Genomic DNA, 11601 nt, shown 5'->3' on the forward strand with positions numbered 1-11601 from the left:
ACTAGAAATTGAAACAACTGGTCTACAAAATCCAGCCAAATTTTTATATGGGGAAGCAAGTGAAGAACTGACGCACGACTGTGTCCGATTTATAGAATCCCAGACCAAAATAAGGGAAGATTTAGAGGAAGAGGAATTGCCCAGCGGAGAGAAATCATTTGTAGATGGATCATCGGGAGTAGTAAACGGGAAACGAAAATCAGGATATGCCATAATAGATGGGAACACTTCAGAGGTGAAAGAATCTGGCCATTTGGATACAACCTGGTCAGCCCAGGCATGCGAGTTATTTGCGGTCCTAAGGGCGTTACAGCTGCTAAAGGGAAAGGTGGGGTCTACATTCACTGATTGCAGATACGCGTATGGAGCGGTCCGTACTTTAGGGAAGATCTGGGAAGAACGGGGACTAATAAATACACAAGGAAAGAATCTGGTACGTGAAACCTTAATAAGGCAAACTTTGAAGGCCTTGAGGGGACCTAGGCAGGTTGGTAAAAACATTATTAGAAAACATTGTACCAAGATATGGGAATATAGCTGTAATAGATTCAGACAGAGGACCACACTTCACCTCTAAGATTATTAGGGAAGCTTTGGATCCTCTGGGAACACGATGGGAATATCACACCCCGTGGCACTCAGAAAGTTCAGGAAAATCTCCTTGTTTCCAAGGTTCATGTTGATAACTGTAAAGGTAACAAATGTAACATGTAGGGGATGTTATCACTTCAAGTGGTCAGAAACAAGTCTTGGTTCTTTGTGAATAATTCCAACGGTTGCAAGACAAGGGACTCCTGAATAATCCCTTTAGGCGCCTGGGCCTTGGGAGAACAGGTACGCAAACTACAGAGATAAGGAGGCTGCAGGATAATCTGAAGACCCCTGCCGAGAGACGCCAAACAAACATGTGCGATGGACATTACCACATATGAATGAATTCTCGGAAAAGCCATTACTATGATAAACATTTCTTGGAAATGTAATGAATATGTATGTTAACATAGCATAAATACCTAGTAACTGTGTCTCTTCGGTGCACACGTTTGGAGGAGAGATCCCCCGTGTGCCCGGCGCCGTAATAAAGAATACCTGCTTAATAGTCTGCCGACTATTGAGTCTTCAATTCCGGCTTTTCACGGCATCAATGTCTTACCACGGCTTGGACTGCAAGGACCTCTGGCGGGGCTCCTGGTCCAGCCCTCGGGTTTGGAATGCAATCCAGTTTCACGGGATACATTGATAAGCGACCTGCATTGTTATGATTACCTCCAGGTTTCCTTCTTTGCTGGGCCCAATTATACCAAATATACCAGTAATCAATGTCCTGAGTGCCTGCATCCTCTGGAATTATTCGTCAAAATTATAACTTGTGTATCTTAAAAGTTCCCCTAGGGGCCACACATCCATAGGTCCACCTCCTCTAGTTCTAGTGAGAAATGGCCATTCCTCCTGACATAATAGTATCAATTTCTTTTTCTGCAAAGTCTGAGACGAAGGTATCTTACTCCAATTTTCAAAAACCTCAGCAAGGGGCGTCCCCCTTTCCACGCTGGGTGTAGTTCCCGTATCAAATACTTCAAGCAAAATTTAAACACGAGAGAAAATCTCAGCAATCAGTCTGAACACCCTCGAGACCGAAAGCTCTCGGACTCACTCAGTCCTTTTGTTTGGCGCCGGCACTTTGAGCGTTGGTCTCGGGTGTTCCCAGAAAGATCCTGAGTATCCGTCTCCTGTGTCAGTGTCAAAATGTGGCATCAGCCGGCTCTCCAGTGCGGGGAGAGGGCGGGGCCGGGGCGGGGCCGTGGGCGGAGCATGTGTTTGGGGTGGGGCGGGGCTTATTCCGGGGCGGGGCAGTTCTGGGGCGGGGGCGGAGCCATGGGCGGGTGCAGAGCTGGGAGGGGCGGGGCCGGGCCGGGGGCGGGGCCCCCGCACTTCGGAGAATTCCTCGCTGCTTGAGCCAGAGCCCCGACGGGCCCGCTGCGGGGGCGGTGTCAGTGACTGCGCTGCTCTGCAGGGCCCCTTCTGCTGCCGGCTGCGGGGAACCTCCAGGGAGAGAGAGAGATCCAGCCGCGACAGTCCGGGCTCGTCTCTCGCACTCCGGGAAGGGACGATGTGACGAGACAGGGCTGCCGCCTTCTCCTCCAGAACGCCCCTGGCGCTCGCTTGGCTTCGTGTGGCCGCAGTGTGGGGAAACACGGCCAGGCGGAGGACTTTCTCATAAACAGGCACTTCTGTGTGAGCCGCCAAAAAGGCCCCAAACCCCCCCACAAAAAGGAAAGGGCAGAATAATCGAGGCCGAACCCCACCGGTCCCTCCCCGAGAGAGCATTCGGACGTCAGAACTCCGGCCTGGCCCAGGCCGTGCCCTGGGAGCGCCGAGCACCGGCAGCAGACAGCTGCTCTCTCCGGAGGGAACGAAACGGGGACGCTTCCCCTCCCCGGCGAGGCGGGACCGCGGCTCCCAGCACAAAGGCAGCGCCGCCAGGAGCCCGCTGGCCGCCGCCGCCCCCCGCCCCGCCTCGGCCCGCTCACCCGGCGCGGGACGGAGGAGCCCAGGGGCGTGGCCAAGGCGCCGAACCGCGGCGGCCGCCCCCGCCCCGACCCCCGGCACTGCGCCCGCCGCAGCCCGGCCCCGCCCCTGCTCCGCCCCCGCATCGTGCCCGCCCCGGCCCCGCCCCTCACCCAGCACTGCCCCGCCCCCGGCCTCGCCCCCGCTATCGCACCGCCTCCGGCACCGCCCCCGCCCCTCCCAGCTCTCGCCGGCACCGCCCCAGGCACCGCCCCCCCCTCGGTCCCGGAACCGGCCCCGGCCTCGCTCCGCCCCCACATTGCCCCCGTCCCGCCTCTCCCCCAGCACTGCGCCTGCTCCGCCCCCGGCACCGCCCCCGGCACCCCGGCACCGCCCGCCCGTGCCCGCGCAGCCCCGGCAGCCTCTGCCCCGCACCGGCCGGCCGCCGGCCTGCGCCCGCCGGGGAAGGGCCGTCCCGCCCAGCGCTTTTCGTCGGAGACAGCCCGGAGCTCCCCGCAGACGCCTCCCGCCGCCGGGAGAAGGGACACCCGAGAGGGGCAGCCGGCCCGGCTCAGGCCCGCCCACAGCTCCCGGCACCCTCGGCCTCCAGCCCCGACGGCCGCCGGGCCCCCGCGGGGTACCCGGGGAGCGGCGGAGCGAGCTTTCCTCTTGCCGCCTGCGGAGTCCCCCGTGGCTGCGCGGGCCGCGGGAGAACGAGCCCGAGGGGGCTTGCGGAGGCCGCAGCGGCCCTCCCGCCCCGTCACCGTGGGCCATCTCTTTTTTATCTGAAGCAATCTCTGGCTGCGAGGCCTCCCTGGCGCCCCACAGATCACTGGGTTTACAGTGATGGGCTGTCTCCCTTACTTTTGTCTGATAAGTTAAGATAAGCACCAGCTAATTGCTCCCTTTGTTAACTCTTCAGTCCAAGCACGTTGTTCCTCTTGCATTTGACAAGTCCAGCAAGGCCGTCGATTACACATGGGATGGCAGGTTACAGACCAGAACTGCACATACTTTAGGGCTTTTGCTTATTGACCACTGCTTGTACCACAAGACAATACATTTTTAACAACAAAACTGTAAAACAGAAAAGTAGTAGCAATTTTAGGAAATGCTACTGTCATATTAATTATTCCAAAAGTATCATTCCTCCACGGCCATGTTGGTTCCGGGGCACCCCTTCCCTCCAGCGTGTGGACAACACCACACCACACAGCTTGGTGTTATCAGCAGACTTGCTGAGGGTGCACTCAATTGCTGAATGAAGATGGGAGAGATAGGTGAATTTTGTGGTCTTGTTAAAATGTGAAGTTCAAATAATGGCCCTGAATGGCAGGGCTCAAGGGGGCGTAGCAGCCAAGTCACCAGCAGTGCCTCTCAGGTCTCAATTCTAGGGCTTGTTCTGTTCAATATTTTTATTAATGATCTGGAGGCAAGAGTTGAATGCATAGCTGGTAAGTTTGCAGATGATCCTTAACTGGGAGGTGCTGCTGACTCTCTTGAACAAGAGGCCTTGCAGAGGGATCTGGATAGATTGGAGCATTGGGCAGCCATCAATGGCATGAAATTCAAGAAGAACTAATGACAACTTCTGCATCTTGGATGGAGGAACACGAAGCACAAGTATAAATCGGGAGAGGAGTGACTGGAGAGCAGCCTTGCAGAAAGGGGTCTGGGGGTGCTGGTGGACACTAAGCTCAGCAAGAGCCAGCAGCGTGCCCTGGCAGCCGTGAGGGCAAACCTCATCCTGGGGTGAATCAAACACAGCATGACCAGCCGGTCAAAAGAGGCGATTATCCCGCTGCATTTAGCATTGGTGAGGCCTCCACTGCTTGAGGAGAGGAAGCAGAGAGAGAGCTGCTGATCTCTTGTCCTTGGGATCCACTGACAGGGTGTGTGGGAATGGTTCAAGCCTGCATCAGGAGAGGTTCAGACTTGATATTAGGAATCATTTCTTTACCAAGAGGGTAGTCTAACTCTAGAACAGGCTCCCTAGAAAGATGGTCAGTGCCCCATGGCTGTCAGTATTTCAGAGGCATTTGGACAATGCCCTCAATAACATGCTTTAACTTTTGGTCAGCACTGCAGTGGGCGGGGAGTTAGACTAGGTGATCGTTGTAGGTCCCCTTGAACTCAAACTATTCTATTCTATTCTATTCTATTCTATTCTATTCTATTCTATTCTATTCTATTCTATTCCATTCCATTCCATTCCATTCCATTCCATGTCAATGTTTGTGAAAGCTGCTGAACCAAAGCAAACCAGAAAGTGGTCTTCTGACATTGCAGCTTCTGGAAGATGTTGCACATTTGGAAACCTTTGTTACATTTCCCACTGGCAAAGCTTTCTCCTCTGGGACTTCAGCGAGCATCTCTTCATGGGCTTCTGACAGTTGTGCTCTGGGTTGTGGCCACTCAGGTCTTGAATGCTGAGCTCAGGCTGAGGGATCCCACCTCCTCTCTGGGCAAACCTCTCCAGTGCTTCATGATCCTCACAGATTTTGGTTTTGATTCCTTATCTCCAGCCTGAACTTCTCTCGTTTCAGGAGGTGCCACTGTCTGTCACCCTCCCTCCGGGCAGTGCTGGGAAGAGCCTGTCCCCATCCCCTTGACGCCTTCCCCACAGTCACGGGGCTGTGCTGTGAGGTGCCCTGACCCCTCCTCTGCTCCGTGCTGAACCAGACCCATCCCCACAGAGCCTCCTTGCCTGCCCTGAGCCCCTCTGGTTTGTCAGCCTGTCTGCGGGACCCCAAATGGGTCCTAGTGCCCGGAGGAGGCCTGGTGGGTGCTGAGCAGAGGAGATCACCTTTGTGTCCTCTGGCTAGGGGAGAGAGATGCGAGAAAATGCAAGAGACCAAGACAAGTGTTGCTTGTGACTCCCCATGGGACAAATCAGGGGAGCTCCAAGGGCTGGCCAGCAGTGCTAGGGTGTGGGGAGACCCGCGGGACTTTGTCCTGCAGCCCCCCAGGGAGGCACGAGGTGTTACCCAATGAACTCTTTACCATACGTGCCTGGAGACGTCTGCCCTGGCCAGAGCAACCTGACGGGGCCCTGGGAAGACATGGCCAAAGCCTCAGTGCCTGGCAGCAAACACCAATGCCGAGCCCAGGGCAAAAGGTGAGGAGACGGAGTTGGTTGTGGCATTGTGGTAACCCCCGATGCGTGTGCTGGGGCTGCGGTGATGCCGGGGCGAGCGTCGTGGGCCAGGGTGGCCTGTTGGGATGTCCTCGAGTGATGGGTTCTGATGTCTTCGAGACCCCAAGTGACAGGTTCTGTTGTCACCAAGGGATGGGCTGTGATGTCACCTAGCAATGGATTGCGACCAGGAGCCCCTCGTTGCTTACATCCATGCACCGAGCCCCCCTGGCTGGCTCGCGAGCCTGCACTCCAGCTGAGCAGTTCGTGAGGCTGGAGTGTTGAGTGAAGCCTTTGATGCCAGTGTCCTGTGTGGGGAGCTGTCCTGCTCAGCTCTCCACGCCTGACCCCAGAGCCCCTCAAGGATTTTCCCCGGCCCTGCCAGCTTCAGGCAGCCATGGGCACCCAGGAGCCGCGCTCGCAGCAGCAGAGGTGAGCTGGGGGGGAAACCTCACCCTGGGCAGCTGGGAAGGTTTCCTTCTGGAGGGACCTGGCCACTTCTTCCACCCCTCCCCAGGCCAGTGACCGTGGTCTCTCTTCCTTTTCTAGCGTGATAGCGGCTGCTGCAGCGCCTGTAAGAGGGAGCTTATTGTCATCTCCAGCTCCACCCAGCCCACTGCAGCGGATGGAGAGCATGGCCACAGAGGTGGAAGACCGCTGCCCAGTGTGCCTGGACAGCTGGGACGATGCCACCTATGTGATGCCGTGCCTCCACCGCTTCTCTTACCGGTGCATCCTGCGGTGGGCTTCTCAGCAAGCCCGAGTGCCCCCTCTGCAAGAGGGGGATCCAGTCCATCGTGCACTCGGTGCGGGCAGTCAATGACTTTGAAGAGGTCGTTGTCAGACCATCCGGGCTGGCATCGGCGTTGGCTGGCACCCGCCAGGCAGAAGGAGCTCATGGCCGTCCAGCTGCCCACAGCCCTGCAGCAAGAGTACGACAGCCTGTGGAGATGGTGCCCAGGGCTCCTCTGAACGGCCTCTGGCCTAACACCTGGGCAGCCCTTTTCCAGGGCCACCCAGATCTCCTCCAGTCCCTTCTGCCCTGGGTGCGTCAGGAGCTGTGACTGATCTTTGGGAATCGGCGTTCACGGGCAGACATAGTGGAGGACATGGTCATGTCCCTGCTGGTCCTGTTCGGGCTGGATGAAGATCTGCTGGTCCAGCTGCTGGGGGTCACCCTCCAAAACCATGCGGCGACATTTGTGCACCAGCTCATTGATGTTGCTGTGCAACGGTGGGGCGGGGAGGCCCACCGTCTGCTGGGCCTGGAGGACAGCCATGCTGCCAGGGGGTGGGAGGGCAGCTCTGTGGCTGCTCCCGGCCCCGCTGTCTCCCGAGGAAGGTCTCCTTCCCCCCACCTGGCCCCCTCTGACAGCCCTGAGGGAGCCAACATGGACAACCTCCCCATCACCTCAGCAGCTGCCCTTCGTGGGGGTCCCGCAGCCCTCCCTCTTCCCCCGTTCCTATCCCCAGGGAGCAAGAAGAGCCCCGGGAGGAGCCCGAGGAGGACGCGGCACGTTCATCGACTTCCAGCCGTGGCAGGGAACGCTCCCCTGGGCGGCCACAGCGACCCGCAAAGAGGAGGGCTGGCAGCCCCAAAGCCTCTTCTCCAGCCAAGAAGAGGCCACCCCGCCGGCAGCACTAGAAGAACGGCCCAGGCGCTGCCAAAACCAGGGCTGGGCCAGCAGCTGGGGCGCGTGCCAGCCCTCAAGGGCTTCTGACCCTCTGAGTTGAATGAGAGACAGTAAAAGAAAATAAAGGCCTGAAAACTGTGGAAAAAGTCTCAGTGTCGTTGACAGCGCCGGTGGCGTTGCTATCCCCACCCGTACTGCTTGCTCCCCCTTTTCCTGGGGCTGTGCTCAGCATTTCCTGGGCAGTCAAACACTGGAACAGCCTTCCTAGAGAGGTGGTCAATGCCCCATGCCTGTCGGTGTTTCAGAGGCATTTGGACAATGCTCTTAACATGCTTTAACTTTAGGTCAGCCCTTGAGTGGTTGGGCAGTTGGACTAGATGATCATTGTTGGTCCCTTCCGACTCCTCTCCTCTCCTCTCCTCTCCTCTCCTCTCCTCTCCTCTCCTCTCCTCTCCTCTCCTCTCCTCTCCTCTCCTCTCCTCTCCTCTCCTCTCCTCTCCTCTCCTCTCCTCTCCTCTCCTCTCCTCTCCTCTCCTCTCCTCTCCTCTCCTCTCCTCTCCTCTCCTCTCCTCTCCCCTCCCCTCCCCTCCCCTCCCCTCCCCTCCCCTCCCCTCCCCTCCCCTCCCCTCCTCTCCTCTCCTCTCCTCTCCTCTCCTCTCCTCTCCTCTCCTCTCCTCTCCTCTCCCCTCCTCTCCCCTCCTCTCCTCTCCTCTCCCCTCCCCTCCCCTCCCCTCCCCTCCCCTCCCCTCCCCTCCCCTCCCCTCCCCTCCCCTCCCCTCCCCTCCCCTCTGTCTTCTGTTTTTTTTCCTTTAGTTTCAACAAGCGAGAAACCCAAGCAAACAATAGAGGAACATACAAACCCACGTTTCTTCCCCCTGCCCTCCCCCCCCGTAAAAATTCTGACAATTTGTTAAAGGAAATTAATGGATGTATTGTGCAATATAACTGTTGCTCTTGCTGACTGCATTGAAATCAGCATTTCCGATATTATAGAGTCAGCGACACTCAGCTGCGCAGGTAAGCAAAGCGAGAAAAGGAATTCTGTCACTACTTTCCCATGACAGGCAGATGTTCAGCCATCTCCAGGAAAGTAGGGCTTCACCATGTGTTACATGGGAAGACAAATGCCATCACTCCACAGCACCCCCCCTTCCTCCCTCTCCCCCCACATTTGTATTGCTGAGCATGGTGTCGTACGGTCTGGAAGAGGAGGGTGAGCAGAGAGTGGAGATTGTACCTTTGTTATAACTAAGGAATAAAAAGGGAATCAAAATGAGAAATGAAACTGAAATTAATGAAGCCCTGCCCCTATTATGGTTAAAAGTTTAATATTAACTATACTGGGTTTAGAGAAACAGGGTTTTGAAGGATGAACCAGAGAGTGAGGAGTCTTAAGAATAGCTAACGAGCTGTGAAAGGCTGCTGAGGTTGCTGAAAGAAATGGGTAACTAGGGTAATCCCGGCAGGGAAAGACTGTGACCACGGACTCACAGACCACCTGCCCCAGTTATCCCCCAGACTCAAAAGGTGAAGAAACTGAGCGTGCGTACTAAATTACATGCTGGACGAAGAGACTTTGACCAATCATTTAACTGAATAGCAACGCATGTGTATTAGGAAGGTGAAGATGGTCATGTGAAGCGTATAAACAACTGTCGATTTGTGAACGAGGTGTGCTGTCTGGGGACAGAGACCCGTATTTGCGCAAACCTGCAATAAAACAGCTCTGCTCTGTGTGTATATTGGCATACCGTGCACCAGGGAAACGAACCCCAGGTTTTGGGACAACAGAGAGAGTTAATTGGCTTTGCAGCAGCTGGTCTGGGGCTGTGGTCTGGATTTGTGCTGAAAACAGTGTTGGTAACACAGGGGTGTTGTAGCTACTACGGAGCAGTGCTCACACAGAGTCAGGGCCTTTTCCGCTTCTCACGCTGCTTCACGTCGTGCAGCGAGTATGTGCAAGCACAGACGCAGTCTTTAGGACCTCACTGCATGAAATGCTGAATATCCACAACTTCCTTTGGCCCCTCTTTGGGGCCCTGAGGACAGAGACAGCCAGGCTGCAGGGGATGAAGTAAGCTAACAGGGGATGCAGCTGAGATCTGGAAAACACACATGTATTTTTATGATTTATTGGTAATTATGCCTTAAAACATAGCTCATAAAAACCATTTCAACTGTCAAATTTTCAGAAACATATTAAATAGCATACTTCTTAAATTTCCATTTTTTATCAGTCTTGAAACGTGTTCTGGGTTTGGCCAGGACAGGGTTAATTTTCACCGGACTCCAGGAAGGGGCACAGCCAGGGGGGTGGGGGCTGACCCCACCTGGCCAAACAGAGCCCGGTATTCCATACCATGTGCCCTCATTCTGGGTTCCGGTGGGGGGGGCAGCGCGGCGGGAACGCTCTCGTGGCTCGGGAGCGTGCGGCGCCGGTGCGGTCCGAGAGAGCGGGTCTGTTTTTGTCGTGTTTTCTCCTTATCTGTATCATTGTTGTTCCTGTTTCCCTCTGTTTGCTGTTCAGTTAAACTGACCTTATCCCGACCCACCGGTTTCTGCCTCTTTCTTTCCATTCTCCTCCGCACCCCAGCGGGGGGAGGGGCGGCCGCGTGGCGCTTTTGTTGCCGGCGGCAGCTGAAACCAAAACAAAACGTTATAGTGTACTTCCTTCATCCTATTTTTGACCTTGCAATTTAATTATCCATTGATCTACAGTTGATCATTTCCTTATTTCAATTTAGATTGTTCTTGTCGACTGACACGCTTCACCACTTTCTCCTGTCTGCATAGCATTCTCCTATTCACTTCCACATATTCTTGGCTCTGTTGTCAAAAGAGATATACAGAACATTTTGTGCACAACTTATTAGAGCAGAACTATGTGCTCTTTCAGAAACATCTGAAGAAGTAAGCTTTCAACGAGAAACAAAAGGTAGAGGTTGTAATCTCGGCTTTCAGAACAGCTGTAAAATGTAGTCATGGTCCTTAGGGTATCTTGTGAATGTTTTGTAGCCTGAGTCCTTTCAGGAATTTGGACCTCGGCTGATCATCGTTCAGCTATGGCAGATGCGCCACGAGCAATCAAAGAGAGAGGCAACGAGATCACACTCCCATGCTCTCTGCTGTGCTTTGTCTGGTGCTACAAGCCAAACCCCACTGCTTGGAGCTCCTGACTTGAAAGGCAGCTACATATTTCGCTCTCATATCAGTACTAGTGGGAAAAATTAGAAACCACGGGTTAGATCTACAGGCAAAATTACACGTGGTCAAAGAAACAAAACTATGAAGGGCTCTTTCAGACTCCTCAGCATTGCTTAGGATCTGGCAGGTTTGGGCCAGGGAGGTTTTAAGAGCACTTTTGCATTTCTGAGGTGGGGAGAGACAAGGATGCTTTTCCTAAAAAGATCAGATTGTAAAAATGCCTCTCAAACAGTTACCTGAATTGTTGTTTTGAACCTGGAGAATGTTTTCGCGTGTGGATTTCTTTTCTTCCAGGTTGCTGCATTGTACAAACCAGAAGTATATTTGTCTGTAGAAAAAACATACACATTGTTTCTTCATTTCAGCTACAGTTTCAGGAAAGACTGTCTTAGTCTGATATGGCAATTAAAAGTTACAGTAGCTGAAGTGTCAAAGAATGCATCAGGTGAATCGTACACCACCTCTGAGATACAAGCTCGTATGAAATACAGACATTCTCTCAAGTGCTTTATGAAATAGACACTCTCTCTGTCTAGCACTTAGCAGATCATCTGCCATCTTGCAGCATTTCCATCGGGTTCACAGGATGTTCCAGATGAGGCGATTCTGCCACGGACATCCTTGACTTGAGCCGAGTGACTGTTCCTGTGTTGAAAATCTTCCCAAAGGCATCAGCTGCTTTTAGATCAAAGGAATGCATAATCCAGTCTCCTCTTCTACCCCTACTTGTGAGAGTACTAGGTGCAAGGCAGCAGTCTGTTGTAGGGCTGGGCAGATGATTTTGCATCAGAGTGTGCTGCCTAATGACTAAGCATTTTCTGTAAAATTTAGTTAAAAATTAATATTATTAATACTTTGGATTTCTGTTAATTCCAGCTTAATTCTGTAAATTTGTATTCTTAATTCCACAAGAATCCTTATATTTTCAGTTTATATACAACAGGTAAGTATTACCGTAGCGTTCCGTTTGAGTCCCAAATCTCCTGTTTGTGTCAAGGTAACTCTTTTGTTCAGAGCATTTCCTGCCAGACGGCTCAGGTACTGCTGAAAAGAAAGGCAGTGAAAGCGGTAATGGTTGCTCTTCCGACAAAAAGGCCGATCCTCTTTTTTTTTTCAAAT

This window comes from Opisthocomus hoazin, chromosome 2 (genome assembly GCF_030867145.1).
Source record: "Opisthocomus hoazin isolate bOpiHoa1 chromosome 2, bOpiHoa1.hap1, whole genome shotgun sequence".
In the NCBI taxonomy this organism is placed as follows: Eukaryota; Metazoa; Chordata; class Aves; order Opisthocomiformes; family Opisthocomidae; genus Opisthocomus; species Opisthocomus hoazin.